The sequence below is a fragment of the Salmo salar genome, chromosome ssa21 (genome assembly GCF_905237065.1).
Source record: "Salmo salar chromosome ssa21, Ssal_v3.1, whole genome shotgun sequence".
In the NCBI taxonomy this organism is placed as follows: domain Eukaryota; kingdom Metazoa; phylum Chordata; class Actinopteri; order Salmoniformes; family Salmonidae; genus Salmo; species Salmo salar.
This window is the reverse complement of record NC_059462.1, coordinates 50,638,857-50,658,590: the sequence shown is the minus strand read 5'-3', so window position 1 is coordinate 50,658,590 and position 19,734 is coordinate 50,638,857. Positions and strand designations below refer to the sequence as shown.

Sequence of the window (19,734 nt, the reverse complement as noted above, 5' to 3'; positions counted from 1 at the left end):
GCACCTTTATGAATTGGTCTGTCATTCTATTAGCAATCCACCAAAGACTGATCTTAGGCACAACAGCACCTCTAGAACATCAGGCATCTAAAGAAATTTGGCACGGCCCCTTAACACCCTCACAAACTTCTACAGATGCGCCACTGCATCACCTCATGGTACGGCAACTGCACCGCCCTCAACCGCATGGGTTTCCATAGGGTGGTGGGGTCAGCCCAACGCATCATCGGATGCACGCTGCCTGCCTTCCAGGACATCTACAGTACCCGGTGACAAAGGAAGAAGAAGATCATTAAGGACAGCAGTCACCCGAGCAACGGACTGTTTACTCCGCTACCGTCTAGTAGACGGAGTCAGTAAAGGTGCATCAGTGCCAAGACGGAGAGACTAAAAAACTGCTTATTTTACAATCAGACTGTTGAACAGCTTCTATTACCATCAGACTGTTGAACAGCTTCTATTACCATCAGACTGTTGACCAGCTTCTATTACCATCAGACTGTTGACCAGCTTCTATTACCATCAGACTGTTGAACAGCTTCTATTACCATCAGACTGTTGAACAGCTTCTATTACCATCAGACTGTTAAACAGCTTCTATTACCGTCAGACTGTTGAACAGCTTCTATTACCAGACCATCAGACTGTTAAACAGCTTCTATTACCATCAGACTGTTGAACAGCTTCTATTACCATCAGACTGTTAAACAGCTTCTATTACCATCAGACTGTTGAACAGCTTCTATTACTATCAGACTGTTGAACAGCTTCTATCACCATCAGACTGTTGAACAGCTTCTATTACCATCAGACTGTTGAACAGCTTCTATTACCAGACCATCAGACTGTTGCACAGCTTCTATTACCATCAGACTGTTGAACAGCTTCTATTACCATCAGACTGTTGAACAGCTTCTATTACCAGACCATCAGACTGTTGAACAGCTTCTATTACCATCAGACTGTTGAACAGCTTCTATTACCATCAGACTGTTGAACAGCTTCTATTACCATCAGACTGTTGAACAGCTTCTATTACCATCAGACTGTTGAACAGCTTCTATTACCATCAGACTGTTGAACAGCTTCTATTACCATCAGACTGTTGAACAGCTTCTATTACCATCAGACTGTTGAACAGCTTCTATTACCAGACCATCAGACTGTTGAACAGCTTCTATTACCATCAGACTGTTGAACAGCTTCTATTACCATCAGACTGTTGACCAGCTTCTATTACCATCAGACTGTTGAACAGCTTCTATTACCAGACCATCAGACTGTTGACCAGCTTCTATTACCATCAGACTGTTGAACAGCTTCTATTACCATCAGACTGTTGAACAGCTTCTATCATCAGACCATCAGACTGTTGAACAGCTTCTATTACCATCAGACTGTTGAACAGCTTCTATTACCATCAGACTGTTGAACAGCTTCTATTACCATCAGACTGTTGAACAGCTTCTATTACCATCAGACTGTTGAACAGCTTCTATTACCATCAGACTGTTGAACAGCTTCTATTACCATCAGACTGTTGAACAGCTTCTATTACCATCAGACTGTTGAACAGCTTCTATCACCATCAGACTGTTGAACAGCTTCTATTACCATCAGACTGTTGAACAGCTTCTATTACCATCAGACTGTTGAACAGCTTCTATTACCAGACCATCAGACTGTTGAACAGCTTCTATTACCATCAGACTGTTGAACAGCTTCTATTACCATCAGACTGTTGAACAGCTTCTATTACCATCAGACTGTTGACCATCTTCTATTACCATTGGACTGTTGAATAGCTTCTATTACCAGACCATCAGACTGTTGAACAGCTTCTATTACCATCAGACTGTTGAACAGCTTCTATTACCATCAGACTGTTGAACAGCTTCTATTACCATCAGACTGTTGAACAGCTTCTATTACCATCAGACTGTTCAACAGCTTTTATCACCATCAGACTGTTGAACAGCTTCTATTACCATCAGACTGTTCAACAGCTTCTATCACCATCAGACTGTTGAACAGCTTCTATTACCATCAGACTGTTGAACAGCTTCTATTACCATCAGACTGTTAAACAGCTTCTATTACCATCAGACTGTTGAACAGCTTCTATTACCAGACCATCAGACTGTTGAACAGCTTATATTACCATCAGGCTCAGGGTCAGGCAGAGAGGTCAGGCGGGCGGGTACAGGGTCAGAACGTGCAAAGGACAAGAACCAGCAGGACGAGTAAGGAGAGGCTGGGAAACGATAGGAGCTGACAGGAACAACTCTGGTTAGCTTAAACGAACAAGAAGAACTGGCAACAAACAGACATAGAGGTATAGGTACAGGTATAAATACACAGGGGATGATAGGGAAGATGGCCGATACCTGGAGGGGGGGTGGAGACAAGCACAAGGACGGGTGAAACAGATCAGGGCGTGACAACACTGAACAAAAATATAAACGCAACTTGTAAAGTGTTGGTCCCATGTTTTATGAGCTGAAATAAAAGATCCCAGAAATGTTCCATATGCACAAAAAGCTTACTTCTCTCAAATTTTGTGCACAAATTTGTTTACATCCCTGTTAGTGAGAATTTTATCCTTTGACAAGATAATCCATCCACCTGACAGGTGTGGCATATTAAGAAGCTGATTAAACAGCATGATAATTACACAGATGCACCTTGTGCTGGGGACAATAAAAGGACACTCTAAAATGTGCAGTTTTGTCACGCAACACAATGCCACAAATGTCTCAAGTTTTGAGAGAGCTTACAATTGGCATGCTGACTGCAGGAATGTTCACCATAGCTGTTTCCTGAGAATTGAATGTTCATTTTTCTACCGTAAGCTGCCTCCAACGTCGTTTTTGAGAATTTGGCTGTACGTTCAACCGGCCTCACAACAGCAGACTTACGTGTAACCACGCCAGCCCAGAACCTCCACATCCGGATTCTTCACCTGCGGGATCGTCAGAGGGGGAGGAAGAGGTGCTGAGGAGTATTTGTGTCTGTAATAAAGCCATAAACTCATTCTGATTTGCTGGGCCTGGCTCCACAGTGGGTGTACCCCTGCCTAGTCACTTGAAATCCATAGATTAGGGTCTTATATGATTTCCTTATATGAACTGTAACTCTTTGAAATTGTTGCATGTTGCGTTTATATTTTTGTTCAGTATACATATAAAGTGGGTGAAACATTATTAAAGTCACCAGTGTTCAATGACTCTATGTACAAGCTAAAGGGTAGAGTACCGGGTGGTAGCCGGCTAGTAACAGTGACTAAGGTTCAGGGCAGGCAACTGGATGGACGCCGACTAGTGGTGACTATTTAACAATCTGATGGCCTGGAGTTTTTTCAGGCTCTCAGTTCCAGCATTGATGCATCTGTATTGTCTCCGCCTTCTAGATGGTAGTGGGGGTGAACAGGCCCTGGCTCGGGTGGCTGAGGTCCTTGATGATCTTCTAGATGGTAGTGGGGGTGAACAGGCCCTGGCTCGGGTGGCTGAGGTTCTTGATGATCTTCTAGATGGTAGTGGGGGTGAACAGGCCCTGGCTCGGGTGGCTGAGGTTCTTGATGATCTTCTAGATGGTAGTGGGGGTGAACAGGCCCTGGCTCGGGTGGCTGAGGTCCTTGATGATCTTCTAGATGGTAGTGGGGGTGAACAGGCCCTGGCTCGGGTGGCTGAGGTCCTTGATGATCTTCTAGATGGTAGTGTGGGTGAACAGGCCCTGGCTCGGGTGGCTGAGGTTCTTGATGATCTTCTTGGCCTTCCTGTAACACCGGGTGCTGTAAATGTCCTGGAGGGCAGGCAGTGTGCCCCTAGTGATGCGTTGGGCTAACCACACCACCCTCTGGAGCGCTGTGCAGTTGTGGACGGGGCAATTGCCATACCAGGCAGTGATACAGCCCAACAGGATGCTGTTGACGGTGCATCTGTAGAAGTTTCTGAGAGTCTTAGGGGCCAAGCCGAATTTCTTCAGCCTCTTGAGGTTTAAGAGGCGCTGGTGTGCCTTCTTCACCACACTGTCTGTCTGAATGGACCGTTTCAGGTTGTCAATCACACACATACACACACACAGCCAATGCTGTTGTCCCATTGGCCATGTCATAGAGACATTGAACCACTGGACTCTTCCAGATTCACACTGAGTGTTTAAATACTGTATTCCCGACAAAGCTCATTCTAATATTTGTATACTTTGTAGATCCACTGTTATTACACACTGCATATTTATTTATATACTGGATTCTTGACATAGCTCAGTCTAATATATCTACTGCTGTACATATCATTCTTAGTATATCTTTTTTTAAATTCATCCGGTGTAGATACATATAGATTTCATTTGGATTACTGTTACAGTGCTAGGTGGGTCGTCAATTAGATTACTGTTACAGTGCTATCTGGGTTGTCAATTAGATTACTGTTACAGTGCTATCTGGGTTGTCAATTAGATTACTGTTACAGTGCTATCTGGGTTGTCAATTAGATTACTGTTACAGTGCTAGGTGGGTCGTCAATTAGATTACTGTTACAGTGCTATCTGGGTTGTCAATTAGATTACTGTTACAGTGCTATGTGGGTTGTCAATTAGATTACTGTTACAGTGCTATCTGGGTTGTCAATTAGATTACTGTTACAGTGCTATCTGGGTTGTCAATTAGATTACTGTTACAGTGCTATGTGGGTTGTCAATTAGATTACTGTTACAGTGCTATGTGGGTTGTCAATTAGATTACTGTTACAGTGCTATCTGGGTTGTCAATTAGATTACTGTTACAGTGCTATGTGGGTTGTCAATTAGATTACTGTTACAGTGCTATCTGGGTTGTCAATTAGATTACTGTTACAGTGCTATGTGGGTTGTCAATTAGATTACTGTTACAGTGCTATCTGGGTTGTCAATTAGATTACTGTTACAGTGCTATCTGGGTTGTCAATTAGATTACTGTTACAGTGCTATGTGGGTTGTCAATTAGATTACTGTTACAGTGCTATGTGGGTTGTCAATTAGATTACTGTTACAGTGCTATCTGGGTTGTCAATTAGATTACTGTTACAGTGCTATCTGGGTTGTCAATTAGATTACTGTTACAGTGCTATCTGGGTTGTCAATTAGATTACTGTTACAGTGCTATGTGGGTTGTCGATTAGATTACTGTTACAGTGCTATGTGGGTTGTCGATTAGATTACTGTTACAGTGCTATGTGGGTTGTCAATTAGATTACTCTTACAGTGCTATGTGGGTTGTCAATTAGATTACTGTTACAGTGCTATCTGGGTTGTCAATTAGATTACTGTTACAGTGCTATCTGGGTTGTCAATTAGATTACTGTTACAGTGCTATGTGGGTTGTCAATTAGATTACTGTTACAGTGCTATGTGGGTTGTTGATTAGATTACTGTTACAGTGCTATGTGGGTTGTTGATTAGATTACTGTTACAGTGCTATCTGGGTTGTCAATTAGATTACTGTTACAGTGCTATGTGGGTTGTTGATTAGATTACTGTTACAGTGCTATGTGGGTTGTTGATTAGATTACTGTTACAGTGCTATCTGGGTTGTCAATTAGATTACTGTTACAGTGCTATCTGGGTTGTCAATTAGATTACTGTTACAGTGCTATCTGGGTTGTTGATTAGATTACTGTTACAGTGCTATGTGGGTTGTTGATTAGATTACTGTTACAGTGCTATGTGGGTTGTTGATTAGATTACTGTTACAGTGCTATCTGGGTTGTTGATTGGATTCGTTGTTTTTTGTTGTACATTTTGTTTTACATGTTAACTATTTGTGCACTTGTTTGACATTACGCTACTTTGTTAGGAGCTAGTAACATAAGCATTTCGCTGCAGCCCGTCATAACATCTGCTAAACTGTGTACGCGACCAATACACTTTTGATTTAATGTGATATTCTACACTGCAGAACCTAAGGAATTGAAATACCACCATGTGCACCTTTTAAACCTGTGCAAGCATGTGTTTTTCTTATTTTCCAATAAGGCCCGCATAAGGCCCCTGTAACATGAAACCCTGTGGAATTCAGTATAATGATGGCTTATATGATCAGTAGATAAATTAGATTAAGAATGATGAGTAGTAATCTTAGTAGGACATCATAATAGGACCAGCAGACAAAATGGTCCTGTTAACACAAGCAGCAGTATGCAAAGCTTTAAAAAAAAAAATAAAGAAAAAAGATTATCAATGGAGGAGGCGTTTTGTCCAGGTGCTGTGAGATAGTGTCATGCAGCGGGGCAGTGAAGAGAAGGCAGCCATTTCATAATGCCCTTAATAGCAATTCCCTTCACACAGTTGCAACTGTGCTCAAAAACCATTAAACATGAATCACTTCGTCTTGCAATTTGCATAAAATGCACCCCCAGATTCCTTCTATTCACCTCTATCTATGGAATGGATTCAACTAAGCTACACTATATGGCATAATAGAACACAAACATGGCCATGCTCTGGGACAGGGCAGACATCCAGGAACCATGGCAGGCCAGTCCCTACCAGCAACATAATTCATGTTATGCCATACAGCCAGACATAGGAAATGTAGTAGATTTGGAGAATAAAACTGGCCACACTAGTCACAGAATATTGCCTTGTGTCTTTTAAAGGTAAGCTGATTTGGTAAACATTCTGGCATGTTCTGATTTCCAAAACAAGACGGGTGCTGACTGTGTTGTTGGTGTTTATTTGGGTTGCACAAGGCGGGCGGCGAGACAACACGTACCAGCTTATTCACAGAGGGACAGTTGTGCCCTGGAGTGATGAGGTAATCAGCTACCTAAAAGACCCATTGCTCAGACAACCAGGAGCCAGTCAAGACTATAAAGTGTACTGAGCAACTGAAGATTGATCACAGACCATTTATTTAGACAAACATCACTTCATAAAAAAAGGTAATTTATCTGACGTGCCCTCCAAAGCCACTGATGTAGTTTCTATACGAATCAGCAAAACACCAAAATGACATCTTTGTCTCAGATTAGAGAAATGACATAAATCATCTCATTACAGTGTCAAAACAGCTTTTGAACCTTGCACTTACACACTTTCGTTGACTAGTGAAAAAAACGTTCTCATCTTTCAGTTTGTCTCCAAGTTTCATAATTAATGTAATGCTCACACAGCACATACTGCCTGATTCAAAACAGATCATGAACTTTTCATCATAAACAAACAATTCATGATAGGTCTAAACTTGTGAAATCTTGATACATTCTATACTGGATATTGTGCAACCAATATAGCCTAGAACAACACAGAACACAAGCAGAACTTAGACACCAATATAGCCTAGAACAACACAGAACACAATCAGAACATAGACACTAATATAGCCTAGAACAACACAGAACACAATCAGAACATAGACACTAATATAGCCTAGAACCACACAGAACACAATCAGAACATAGACAAAGGAAAGGGAGAGGCCTCAGGGCTGGTAGTATATGGTGTGTCTGACAACCCAGTTTGTCAGTGAGGTAGCTTGGCAGTGAGTAGTTAGGCAGTGAGTAGTTAGGCAGTGAGGTAGTTAGGCAGTGAGGTAGTTTGGCAGTGAGTAGTTAGGCAGTGAGGTAGTTTGTCAGTGAGGTAGTTTGTCAGTGAGGTAGTTTGGCAGTGAGGTAGTTTGGCAGTGAGTAGTTAGGCAGTGAGGTAGTTTGTCAGTGAGGTAGTTTGTCAGTGAGGTAGTTTGTCAGTGAGGTAGTTTGGCAGTGAGGTAGTTTGGCAGTGAGTAGTTAGGCAGTGAGGTAGTTTGGCAGTGAGGTAGCTTGGCAGTGAGTAGTTAGGCAGTGAGGTAGTTTGGCAGTGAGTAGTTTGTCAGTGAGGTAGTTTGTCAGTGAGGTAGTTTGGCAGTGAGGTAGTTTGGCAGTGAGGTAGTTTGGCAGTGAGTAGTTAGGCAGTGAGGTAGTTTGGCAGTGAGGTAGCTTGGCAGTGAGTAGTTAGGCAGTGAGGTAGTTTGGCAGTGAGTAGTTAGGCAGTGAGGTAGTTTGGCAGTGAGTAGTTTGGCAGTGAGGTAGTTTGTCAGTGAGGTAGTTTGGCAGTGAGGTAGTTTGGCAGTGAGGTAGTTTGGCAGTGAGTAGTTAGGCAGTGAGGTAGTTTGGCAGTGAGGTACCTGCCCTGTAATAGCAGCAACACAGCACGAGTTCATCTCATTACTTTCCTAAATGCCTCCGTTTGCATTTGTCAGTTCGCAATGTATCACTCAGAGGGGGTTGATGGGAAATTCTCCAAGTCTGCCCTTGAACGGAGGCCAGTCAGCACGGGACCAAACCCTCGCCTTGTAAACGTTGCATTGCACTAGCTGTTACTGCTTGGCTAAATACATACCATATTAAAATCACACAGGCACCGGAGAGTCAGAGAAATAACCTCTTGATTCCCTCTTAAGTAAAGGAGAGGGAAACCGTTTAATGAAGATGGATCATCGTCATACGTTTACATTACATTTTTTCTAACAGCAAGCATATAGTTTAATTACAGCCGGTGCTCACCTCTGACCTCTCCCTTTTAGACAGGGTGCTCAGTGGCTCAATCCGTCCACTCGCTATTGTTTTGGTTTGGGTTCTTTTTTGTTGTTGCTGCCGTCTAAATGTATTCTCAACAAAAATCTGCCAGCATAGTATTTTCTTGCCTTCCTAGTCCTTTGGGAAATATTTACAATTCATCCCAATTCCCTGTGGCCAGATTCTTCCTGGTCTAGTTCCTCTGTGAGGTCTCCTGTGAAATGATGTCCTCCATCAGCGCTGAATGTCACTAAGTCTACACCATTACTGCAGACTGGGATCCCCAGACTGGGATCTACTACATAGAGCCACGACTACATGGAACTCTATTCCACATCAAGTAACGCAAGCAATAAAATTACATTTGAAAAACAGATTTAAAAAAACACCTTATGGAACAGCGGGGACTGTAAAGCAACACAAACATTGGCACAGACAGACAGACAGACAGACAGACAGACAGACAGACAGACAGACAGACAGACAGACAGACAGACAGACAGACAGACAGACAGACAGACAGACAGACAGACAGACAGACAGACAGACAGACAGACAGACAGACAGACACACACACACACACACACACACACACAGACAGACGTGTGGTTGTGGTCGAGTAGGGGCCTGAGGGTACACAGTGTGTTGGGAAATCTGTGAATGTATTGTAATGTTTGAAATTGTATAAACTGCTTTAATTTTGCTGGACCCCAGAAAGAGTAGCTGCTGCTTTGGCAGCAGCTAAAGGGGATCCATAATAAATACAAACACAAATACAAAAGACTCCATGGTGGACAAAATAATTCCAAATTTCTTTCCTCTCTCATTTGCAATGAAGGTCTTGCTTCTGCCATGCAAGACGGACAGAAGGAGTTGTAACGCTGTATGATGCTTTACGGGTCTTTATATTTTAATATGTGGGATGAACAGAACAAGGTTCCACAAGTCATCTGAACAGCAGACCACTGCCACATTTGAAGGCCAATTGACTGACTGATTTCTCTCTGAAAGTAGATGTGGGCAATTCCATGGTAACAGAGTGATGCGAAGACGCAGATATTTCACTTTAAAATGCATGTCAAGCAAAAACCAATAATCGCAAACCATATTAACTCTATGCACAGTGATTACTTTGAACAATTTCAACGGAAAATTTGACAAACACATTTAGGCAACTTGAAGAACAGTGCAGATGCAATGTGACTGTTTGATCTGTTAACAGAATGACTGTTTGATCTGTTAACAGAATGACTGTTAGTGCTGTTTGTGCCATCATTCTGTTACCAAACATAGCAAGTGGAATGGGGTTACGCTGAATGAGGTTACGCTGAATGTGGTTACGCTGAATGATACCAAACATTAGCAGGAGAAATGGGGTTACATGGAATATTACCAAACATAGCAGGAGGAATGGGGTTATGCTGAAAGATACCAAACATAGCAGGAGGAATGGGGTTTCTCTGAATGGGGTTAAGCTGAATGGGGTTTCTCTGAATGGGGTTAAGCTGAATGGGGTTTCTCTGAATGATACCAAACATAGCAGGGGAATGAGGTTATGCTGAATGATACCAAATATAGCAGGAGGAACGGGGTTACGCTGAATGACACCAAACATAGCAGGAGGAGTGTGGTTACTCTGAATGACACAAAACATAGCAGGGGGAATAGGGTTACGCTGAATGGGGTTCCTCTGAATGATGCCAAAAATAGCAGGAGGAATGGGGTTGTGCTGAATGGGGTTGTGCTGAATGGGGTTACACTGAATGGTGTTACGCTGAATGGGGTTACACTGACTGTGTTTACACTGAATGGTGTGGAGTTGACCTTAGCAGTCAGGCTGAGGGGATAGTGGTGAGGACAGATGTTTGTCTGGACCTCTTGGCCCTTGACCAGAGGTCATGGGTTTGAATGGGCGACTGGACCATCGTGCAAAGCGTCTCACCCTTACTAACCTGAGGGGACACAGACTGAAGAGTATCAGCATTGGATTTACATTCACTACCTGAGATTGTCATGTGGATCTGCAGGCTTCCAGTATATCTTTCCAATGTGTGGAAGGTATATTGAAAATATATACATTGAAATATATACATTTAAATGTATGGGAGTGATCTCTCCAAACGTTATCAGGTGATTTGCCATTTCAGGTGATGTTACCATTTTATAGGACTAATCCCAGTACTTGCCAAATGATATAATCCTTCATTTTCACCTGACATGTATGGATGGACATGGATGTGTATGTTGTCCTCTGGTAGCTAGTGGGGTTTTAATGGAAGTTAATGGAAGTCTCTGCCATCAAAACCTTGCTCTGGTCATGAACCAAGGGGAGCACTTGTCTAGTACAACAGAGCTATATGATTCTTCAAGTACACAGCCCTCTAGTTTTAATTAGATAGCGTCATTTCAAATGGGATTTGTATCATGGCATTGGTAAGTAACCACAACATGGTCCTCCTAACCTTATACATGCATGAATCAGACTGCGAGCGGGAGAGTGCAGAGCACTTAGTGGAATAATTAATGCAGGGGTAAATTGAGTTTGAAAATAATGTGGTTTACTGTGTCATTGGTGCACGCTGTCAGCCCATGGCTGAGGGATAGGGAGGGTCAGCGTGTAACGAGTAGCACAGCTTTATGACTTTCTATTTGGCCCAGCAGCAGCCCACATCACACTGTCAGCCCACTGCAGGGCTGAGGGATGGGGAGGCTCAACGTGTAACGAGTAGCACAGCTTTATGACTTTATATTTGGCCCAGCAGCAGCCCACATCACACTGTCAGCCCACTGCAGGGCTGAGGGATGGGGAGGCTCAACGTGTAACGAGTAGCACAGCTTTATGACATTCTATTTGGCCCAGCAGCAGCCCACATCACACTGTCAGCCCACTGCAGGGCTGAGGGATGGGGAGGCTCAACGTGTAACGAGTAGCACAGCTTTATGACTTTCTATTTGGCCCAGCAGCAGCCCACATCACACTGATCCTCTCACTAATCATACTTCTCTAATGCAGCATAGAGCATGCTAATGTGAATAGGGGCACATGGGAGAAATAGCTTGAGTAAAAATGAAAGCCTAATAATTGATAATATTTCAATATAATTTAGTCAAAGACTCTATATCAAATACGAGATCCTTATCAATGAATAATAAATTAAATATGTAGTTTTCTAAATTGAATGCAATAAAGTCATTTTGGAGAATAGCTTGAACAAGACTTGTGTTGATAAATGAAGGGTTGTGTTTGCTCTATTATGAATTGAATGCATTTACTACTATGAATGAATACTGATGTAAATGCTATTAAGGATCACTCCAGGTTTATGTATCTCCCCTGTCCAGCTGTCCTCATTCTCTCCCATGACCGCACAAGCCAGATTAGAACTGCTGCTTAGAATACCATCACCTATGGTTGCTTTTCAGCATGCTCAACCACAGCAGGCTTTTTGGAGTGCGCACAGTTGGTCTCTGGAGCAGCATATGTAATGCACTGCTGTGTGGCTTCGCTGCAGTCTGGCAGTCTGCTCCTTTTAACCTCTGGACTATTAGTGGTCTCCAACATCACATAAGTCAGTTCAACGTCTAGTTTTGACTTACATTTGGTTGAGTTGTCAACTAACGTGAGTTCAAAGTTGGGTGAAAATAAGACGATATGCCCTTACATTAACGACTTTTTAAAAATTCAATCAGTTTTCTACGTTGATTCAACGTCATCACATAGATTTTTTGGGGGGTGGAAAGACATGGAAACAATGTCGATTCAACCAATTTGTGTCCAGTAGGCTGGGAGGTTTGCATGGCAATGTTGTTTTTTAGGTGCAGGATCCAACGGATGGAGGGAACGGGTTAATAGTGGTCCAGGCAGAGATGAGCTGGAGGAGTCATTAGTGGTGACCCCAGCATGTCACTGCACTAGGCTCTGGCAGTGTTGTGCTTCGGAAGCAGAATAATAGCAGGAAGTGAGGGACCCAGCTAAATCATGCCAGTCTGGGGGAGAGGGGGCAGTCGACAGGAACTATGCACAAGCTTCTGTTTCCGCCAGCATGCCCCCCCCCGATTCAGCTGTCAAAGATATATCAAAGATGCTCTGTTTATGCTCGGACATCAATTGATGCCAGTGTGCTATTGGTGGAGTGGTGTCAAAGGTGGTGTCGGAAGTGGTGTCAGAAATGGTGTGAGAGATGGTGTTAGATGCGGTGTCAGAAGTGGTGTCAGAGGTGGTGTCAGAGAAGGTGTCGAAGGTGGTGTCAGAGGTGGTGTCGAAGGTGGTGTTGGAAGGGGTGTGAGATGTGGTGTCAGAGGTGGTGTAAGATCTGGTGCGAGAGGTGGTTTCAGAGCTGGTGTCAGAGGTGGTTTCAGAAGTGGTGTCAGTAAGTGTGTCAGATGCGATGTCGGAGGTGGTGTGTGAGATGGTGTCGAAGGTGGTGTCAGAAGTGGTGTCAGATGTGGTGTCAGAGATGGTGTCAGGTGGTTTCAGAGCTGGTGTCAGAAGTGGTGTGAGAGGTGGTGTCAGCTGATGGTGTCAGAGAAGATGTGAGAGATGGTGTCAGAGATGGTGTGAGAGGTGGTGTGAGAGAGGGTGTCAGAGATGGTGTAAGAGGTGGCCGTATTTAATGGAGGGCCCGACAAACCTACTCGCATGACGACACAACAGCACAAAGGATGCAACAATAATTGAAGAATTTGTTAGACGAGCAATACGTCGTGATATGCAAATACATGGACAGGATGTAGGCTATTACTTGTCCCTTCGACCACACGGCCAACTCTCCAAAGGACAGGATTTATAGTATCTTGGACCATCTCTACTTGAACTTGAAAAACATACATTTAAGTGTGATCAAGAGAAAAAAGTGTGCAGAATATTTATAGTTGAAGTGAGAAGTCAACGTTGGAAGAATCTTGGGAGAGTAATAAATTGGAAAGGGACTAAATTAGTTTGGAACTACTGTTCAGTAAGACCCTCGATGATTTGTAGTACAGGGAAATGTCATCCCAGGTGCACAGTGCCACGTTTCTCAGTCACAGATGTAGTTGACAGATGTATTAGTTTTCAAGGTCATTGCCTTCTTTTAAAGCTATTTTTTAAGGCCTGCTAATAGTTTGATAAATATTATATCTGGCAACAACAAAGAATCATGAGCCTTTGTATTACTTCTCCCATCAGACAGATGACTATGTAGAGAGATATCTGGCCTAGATTAGGTAAAGCTGTATGTGTCTCCCAGGTCTTATACAAATACAGAGAGAACAGCAATAGCCTCCGTCTGAACGTGCACTTTCATCTGGGTGCTTTTTTTCTTCCCTCCGGGGATGGGAGCAGATGACCTTTTACTGTCAACTTCCAACATGACAAATTACAGAGCCTGGATGACCGTGTTTTTGAGGAATGCAAGAGTTCAGCGCCTGGTCACACTGCTAGCAGGGCAGTGGACCCCTGCAATGAAGACAGATGCATTAATTGATAGATAATGGTCATAGATATATGGACTGGGGCCTCCATATTCTGAAGCCAGAAATATGATAGCCATGGAAGCCTTTGAGGGTTCCTAGTACATCCCTTCAGGATATATAGCCAGGGAAGCCTTTGAGGGTTTCTACTACAACCATTCAGGATATATAGCCAGGGAAGCCTTTGAGGGTTCCTACTACAACCATTCAGGATATATAGCCAGGGAAGCCTTTGAGGGTTTCTACTACAACCATTCAGGATATATAGCCAGGGAAGCCTTTGAGGGTTTCTAGTACATCCCTTCTCTCTGTTAACTAACCTCCAAACGAGCTTCAACGCCACACAACACTCCTTCCGTGGCCTAAAACTGCTTTTAAATACAAGTAAAACTAAATGCATGATCTTCAACCGATTGTTGCCACCACCCGCCCGCCCGACTTGCATCACTACTCTGGACGGTTCTGACTTACAAAATGTGGACAACTACAAATACCTAGGTGTCTGGTTAGACTGTAAACTCTCCTTCCAGACTCACATTAAGCATTTCCAATCCAAAATTAAATCGAGAGTCGGCTTCCTATTTCGCAACAAAGCCACCTGCACTCATGCTGCCAAACATACCCTCGTAAAACTGACTATCCTACCGATCCTTGACTTCGGTGATGTCATTTACCAAATAGCCTCAAACACTCTACTCAGCAAACTGGAAGTAGTCTATCACAGTGCCATCCGTTTTGTCATCAAAGCCCCATATACTACCTACCACTGCGACCTGTATGCTCTCGTTGGCTGGCCCTCATTACATATTTGTTGCCAAACCCACTGGCCCCACCTTATCTCAGCTCACAGGTCACCATAGCAACACCCACCCGTAGCATGCACTCCAGCAGGTATATTTCACTGGTTATACCGAAACCCAACACTTACTTTGGCCACTTTTCCTTCCAGTTCTCTGCTGCCAATGACTGGAACGAATTGCAAAAATCACTGAAGCTGGAGTCTTATATCTCCCTCTCTAACTTTAAGCATCAGCTGTCAGAGCAGCTTACCGATCACTGTACCTGTACACAGCCAATCTATAAATAGCCCACCCAACTACCTCATCCCCATATTGTTATTTATCCTCTTGTTTTTTTGCACCCCAGTATCTCTACTTGCACATCATCATCTGCACATCTATCACTCCAGTGTTAATGCTAAATTGTAATTATTTCGCCTCTCTGGCCTATTTAATGCCTTACCTCCCTAATTTTCTGCATTTGCACACACTGTAAATAGATTTTTCTATTGTGTTATTGACTGTACGTTTGTTTATGTGTAACTCTGTGTTGTTGTTTTTTTCACACTGCTTTGCTTTATCTTGGCCAGGTCGCAGTTGCAAATGAGAACTTGTTCTCAACTGGCCACCTGGTTAAATAAAGGTGAAATAAATAAAAAGCCTTTGAGGATTCCTAGTACATCCCTTCAGGATATATAGCCAGGGAATCCTTTGAAGGTTTTAGTACATCCCTTCAGGATAGATAGCCAGGGAATCCTTTGAAGGTTTTAGTACATCCCTTCAGGATATATAGCCAGGGAATCCTTTGAAGGTTTTAGTACATCCCTTCAGGATAGATAGCCAGGGAATCCTTTGAGGGTTTTAGTACATCCCTTCAGGATAGATAGCCAGGGAATCCTTTGAGGGTTTTAGTACATCCCTTCAGGATATATAGCCAGGGAATCCTTTGAGGGTTTTAGTACATCCCTTCAGGATATATAGCCAGGGAATCCTTTGAGGGTTTTAGTACATCCCTTCAGGATAGATAGCCAGGGAATCCTTTGAGGGTTTTAGTACATCCCTTCAGGATAGATAGCCAGGGAATCCTTTGAGGGTTTTAGTACATCCCTTCAGGATAGATAGCCAGGGAATCCTTTGAGGGTTTTAGTACATCCCTTCAGGATAGATAGCCAGGGAATCCTTTGAGGGTTTTAGTACATCCCTTCAGGATAGATAGCCAGGGAATCCTTTGAGGGTTTTAGTACATCCCTTCAGGATATATAGCCAGGGAATCCTTTGAAGGTTTTAGTACATCCCTTCAGGATATATAGCCAGGGAATCCTTTGAAGGTTTTAGTACATCCCTTCAGGATAGATAGCCAGGGAATCCTTTGAGGGTTTTAGTACATCCCTTCAGGATAGATAGCCAGGGAATCCTTTGAGGGTTTTAGTACATCCCTTCAGGATATATAGCCAGGGAATCCTTTGAAGGTTTTAGTACATCCCTTCAGGATATATAGCCAGGGAATCCTTTGAGGGTTTTAGTACATCCCTTCAGGATAGATAGCCAGGGAATCCTTTGAGGGTTTTAGTACATCCCTTCAGGATAGATAGCCAGGGAATCCTTTGAGGGTTTTAGTACATCCCTTCAGGATAGATAGCCAGGGAATCCTTTGAGGGTTTTAGTACATCCCTTCAGGATAGATAGCCAGGGAATCCTTTGAGGGTTTTAGTACATCCCTTCAGGATATATAGCCAGGGAATCCTTTGAAGGTTTTAGTACATCCCTTCAGGATATATAGCCAGGGAATCCTTTGAAGGTTTTAGTACATCCCTTCAGGATAGATAGCCAGGGAATCCTTTGAGGGTTTTAGTACATCCCTTCAGGATAGATAGCCAGGGAATCCTTTGAGGGTTTTAGTACATCCCTTCAGGATATATAGCCAGGGAATCCTTTGAAGGTTTTAGTACATCCCTTCAGGATATATAGCCAGGGAATCCTTTGAAGGTTTTAGTACATCCCTTCAGGATAGATAGCCAGGGAATCCTTTGAGGGTTTTAGTACATCCCTTCAGGATAGATAGCCAGGGAATCCTTTGAGGGTTTTAGTACATCCCTTCAGGATAGATAGCCAGGGAATCCTTTGAAGGTTTTAGTACATCCCTTCAGGATATATAGCCAGGGAATCCTTTGAGGGTTCCTAGTACATCCCTTCAGGATAGATAGCCAGGGAAGCCTTTGAGGGTTCCTAGTACATCCCTTCAGGATAAATAGCCAGGGAAGCCTTTGAGGATTCCTAGTACATCCCTTCAGGATATATAGCCAGGGAAGCCTTTGAGGGTTCCGAGTACATCCCTTCAGGATATATAGCCAGGGAATCCTTTGAAGGTTTTAGTACATCCCTTCAGGATAGATAGCCAGGGAATCCTTTGAGGGTTTTAGTACATCCCTTCAGGATATATAGCCAGGGAATCCTTTGAGGGTTTTAGTACATCCCTTCAGGATATATAGCCAGGGAATCCTTTGAAGGTTTTAGTACATCCCTTCAGGATAGATAGCCAGGGAATCCTTTGAGGGTTTTAGTACATCCCTTCAGGATAGATAGCCAGGGAATCCTTTGAGGGTTTTAGTACATCCCTTCAGGATATATAGCCAGGGAATCCTTTGAAGGTTTTAGTACATCCCTTCAGGATAGATAGCCAGGGAATCCTTTGAGGGTTTTAGTACATCCCTTCAGGATAGATAGCCAGGGAATCCTTTGAGGGTTTTAGTACATCCCTTCAGGATAGATAGCCAGGGAATCCTTTGAAGGTTTTAGTACATCCCTTCAGGATAGATAGCCAGGGAATCCTTTGAGGGTTCTTAGTACATCCCTTCAGGATAGATAGCCAGGGAAGCCTTTGAGGGTTCCTAGTACATCCCTTCAGGATAAATAGCCAGGGAAGCCTTTGAGGATTCCTAGTACATCCCTTCAGGATATATAGCCAGGGAAGCCTTTGAGGGTTCCGAGTACATCCCTTCAGGATATATAGCCAGGGAAGCCTTTGAGGGTTCCGAGTACATCCCTTCAGGATAAATAGCCAGGGAAGCCTTTGAGGATTCCTAGTACATCCCTTCAGGATAAATAGCCAGGGAAGCCTTTGAGGATTCCTAGTACATCCCTTCAGGATAAATAGCCAGGGAAGCCTTTGAGGGTTCCTAGTACATCCCTTCAGGATATATAGCCAGGGAAGCCTTTGAGGGTTCCTAGTACATCCCTTCAGGATAGATAGCCAGGGAAGCCTTTGAGGGTTCCTAGTACATCCCTTCAGGATAGACCTTCACATAAAATATATCATCCAATACATTATTCAGCCACAATCAGAGCGGATGAGACTGGAGTTAATTTAACACAATGTTTATGGTGGCATTGCGACTTCAGTCTCCTAGGTAACCAAATCGTAATTAAAGCCAAAATCAGGATACACTATTACTCACTTTTCTGCAAAGCCCCAGATTGCTTGTGTTTTCTTTCAATGTAGAGAGCTGAGAGTGTTGACATGCCTGCATGGGTCTGCTCATCACCTATTTGAAATAGAGATTAGCTGGACCACATGCAAGCTGAGCTTTGCTTTGTGACCTTATCGGACTGCTCTCTGCTGTTCTTTCAACTTCCACCTTCTAATATCTCATCACTCATTTGTCTGCCATAGTACTGTATACCCTGCCTTACATGTGTATATTGTACTGATTAGCTTTAAGGCAGAGCATGTATTGGCTGCACATGTCGATGATGATGCAACAGGCAGGGCTTTCTTTCTTCATGCCGGATGTACTGCCATGTGCAGTTCATTACATACTGTCACGTCCTGACCATAGAGAGCTCTTATTTTCTATGGTAGAGTAGGTCAGGGAGTGACTGGGGGGGTTTATTCTACTTTTATTTTTCTGTTGTTTGGTTCTAGTTTCTGTTTTCCTATGTTGGGTTTAGAGGCAGCTGGTCATCGTTGTCTCTAATTGGGGATCATATTTAAGTAGTTGTTTTTCCCACCTTTGTTTGTGGGAGATTATTTTGAGTTAGTGCATGTTGCACCTCTTCGTCACGGTTTGTTGTTTTGTTTATAGTTTATTGTATGTCTTGCATAGTTTCACATTAAAATAAATGATGTGGAACGATACCCACGCTGCGCCTTGGTCCGTTTCTACAAACGTACGTGACACATACGTTTTTTAAATTAATGCTGTTTGTGTACTCTATCGTTCACATGAATCATTAGATACTTCTCACCCTCACAGAATACTGCAGACTTAGCTATCTATCCAGGTAGGTGTCCTATTCTCATAATACAAGTAACAAAATATCCTATCAAATGGCCAGTGAACTTTTTGACATTTAACTCCACACATTTATGGCCTTAATTACTGTTTAGTGTGAGAGAAAGATTATTTTATTCCTACAGTAATTACAAATTCAAAAGTCACACACACATCTGAGCTATCTTTTTGGCAGGTGCATGAAAACAGAAAAAAGAAGAAACCTGCACACTGCTCTTGATAGTATCACTGCTCTTGATAGTATCACTGCTCTTGATAGTATCACTGCTCTTGATAGTATAACTGCTCTTGACAGTATCACTGCTCTTGATAGTATCACTGCTCTTGATAGTATCACTGCTCTTGACAGTATCACTGCTCTTGATAGTATCACTGCTCTTGATAGTATCACTGCTCTGGCTAGTATCACTGCTCTTGATAGTCTCACTGCTCTTGATAGTATCACTGCTCTTGCTAGTATCACTGCTCTTGATAGTATCACTGCTCTTGATAGTATCACTGCTCTTGATAGTATCACTGCTCTGGCTAGTATCACTGCTCTTGATAGTATAACTGCTCTTGATAGTATCACTGCTCTTGACAGTATCACTGCTCTTGCTAGTATCACTGCTCTTGATAGTATCACTGCTCTTGATAGTATCACTGCTCTGGCTAGTATCACTGCTCTTGATAGTCTCACTG

The 19,734-nt window shown here is 43.0% G+C and overlaps 1 pseudogene; it reads left to right on the top strand.

The window, feature by feature from the left end:
- Nucleotides 1-273, top strand: part of LOC106582483 (homeobox protein Hox-D1-like) — a 60,844-nt pseudogene extending 60,571 nt beyond the window's left edge.
- The last annotated feature ends 19,461 nt before the right edge of the window (nucleotides 274-19,734 follow it).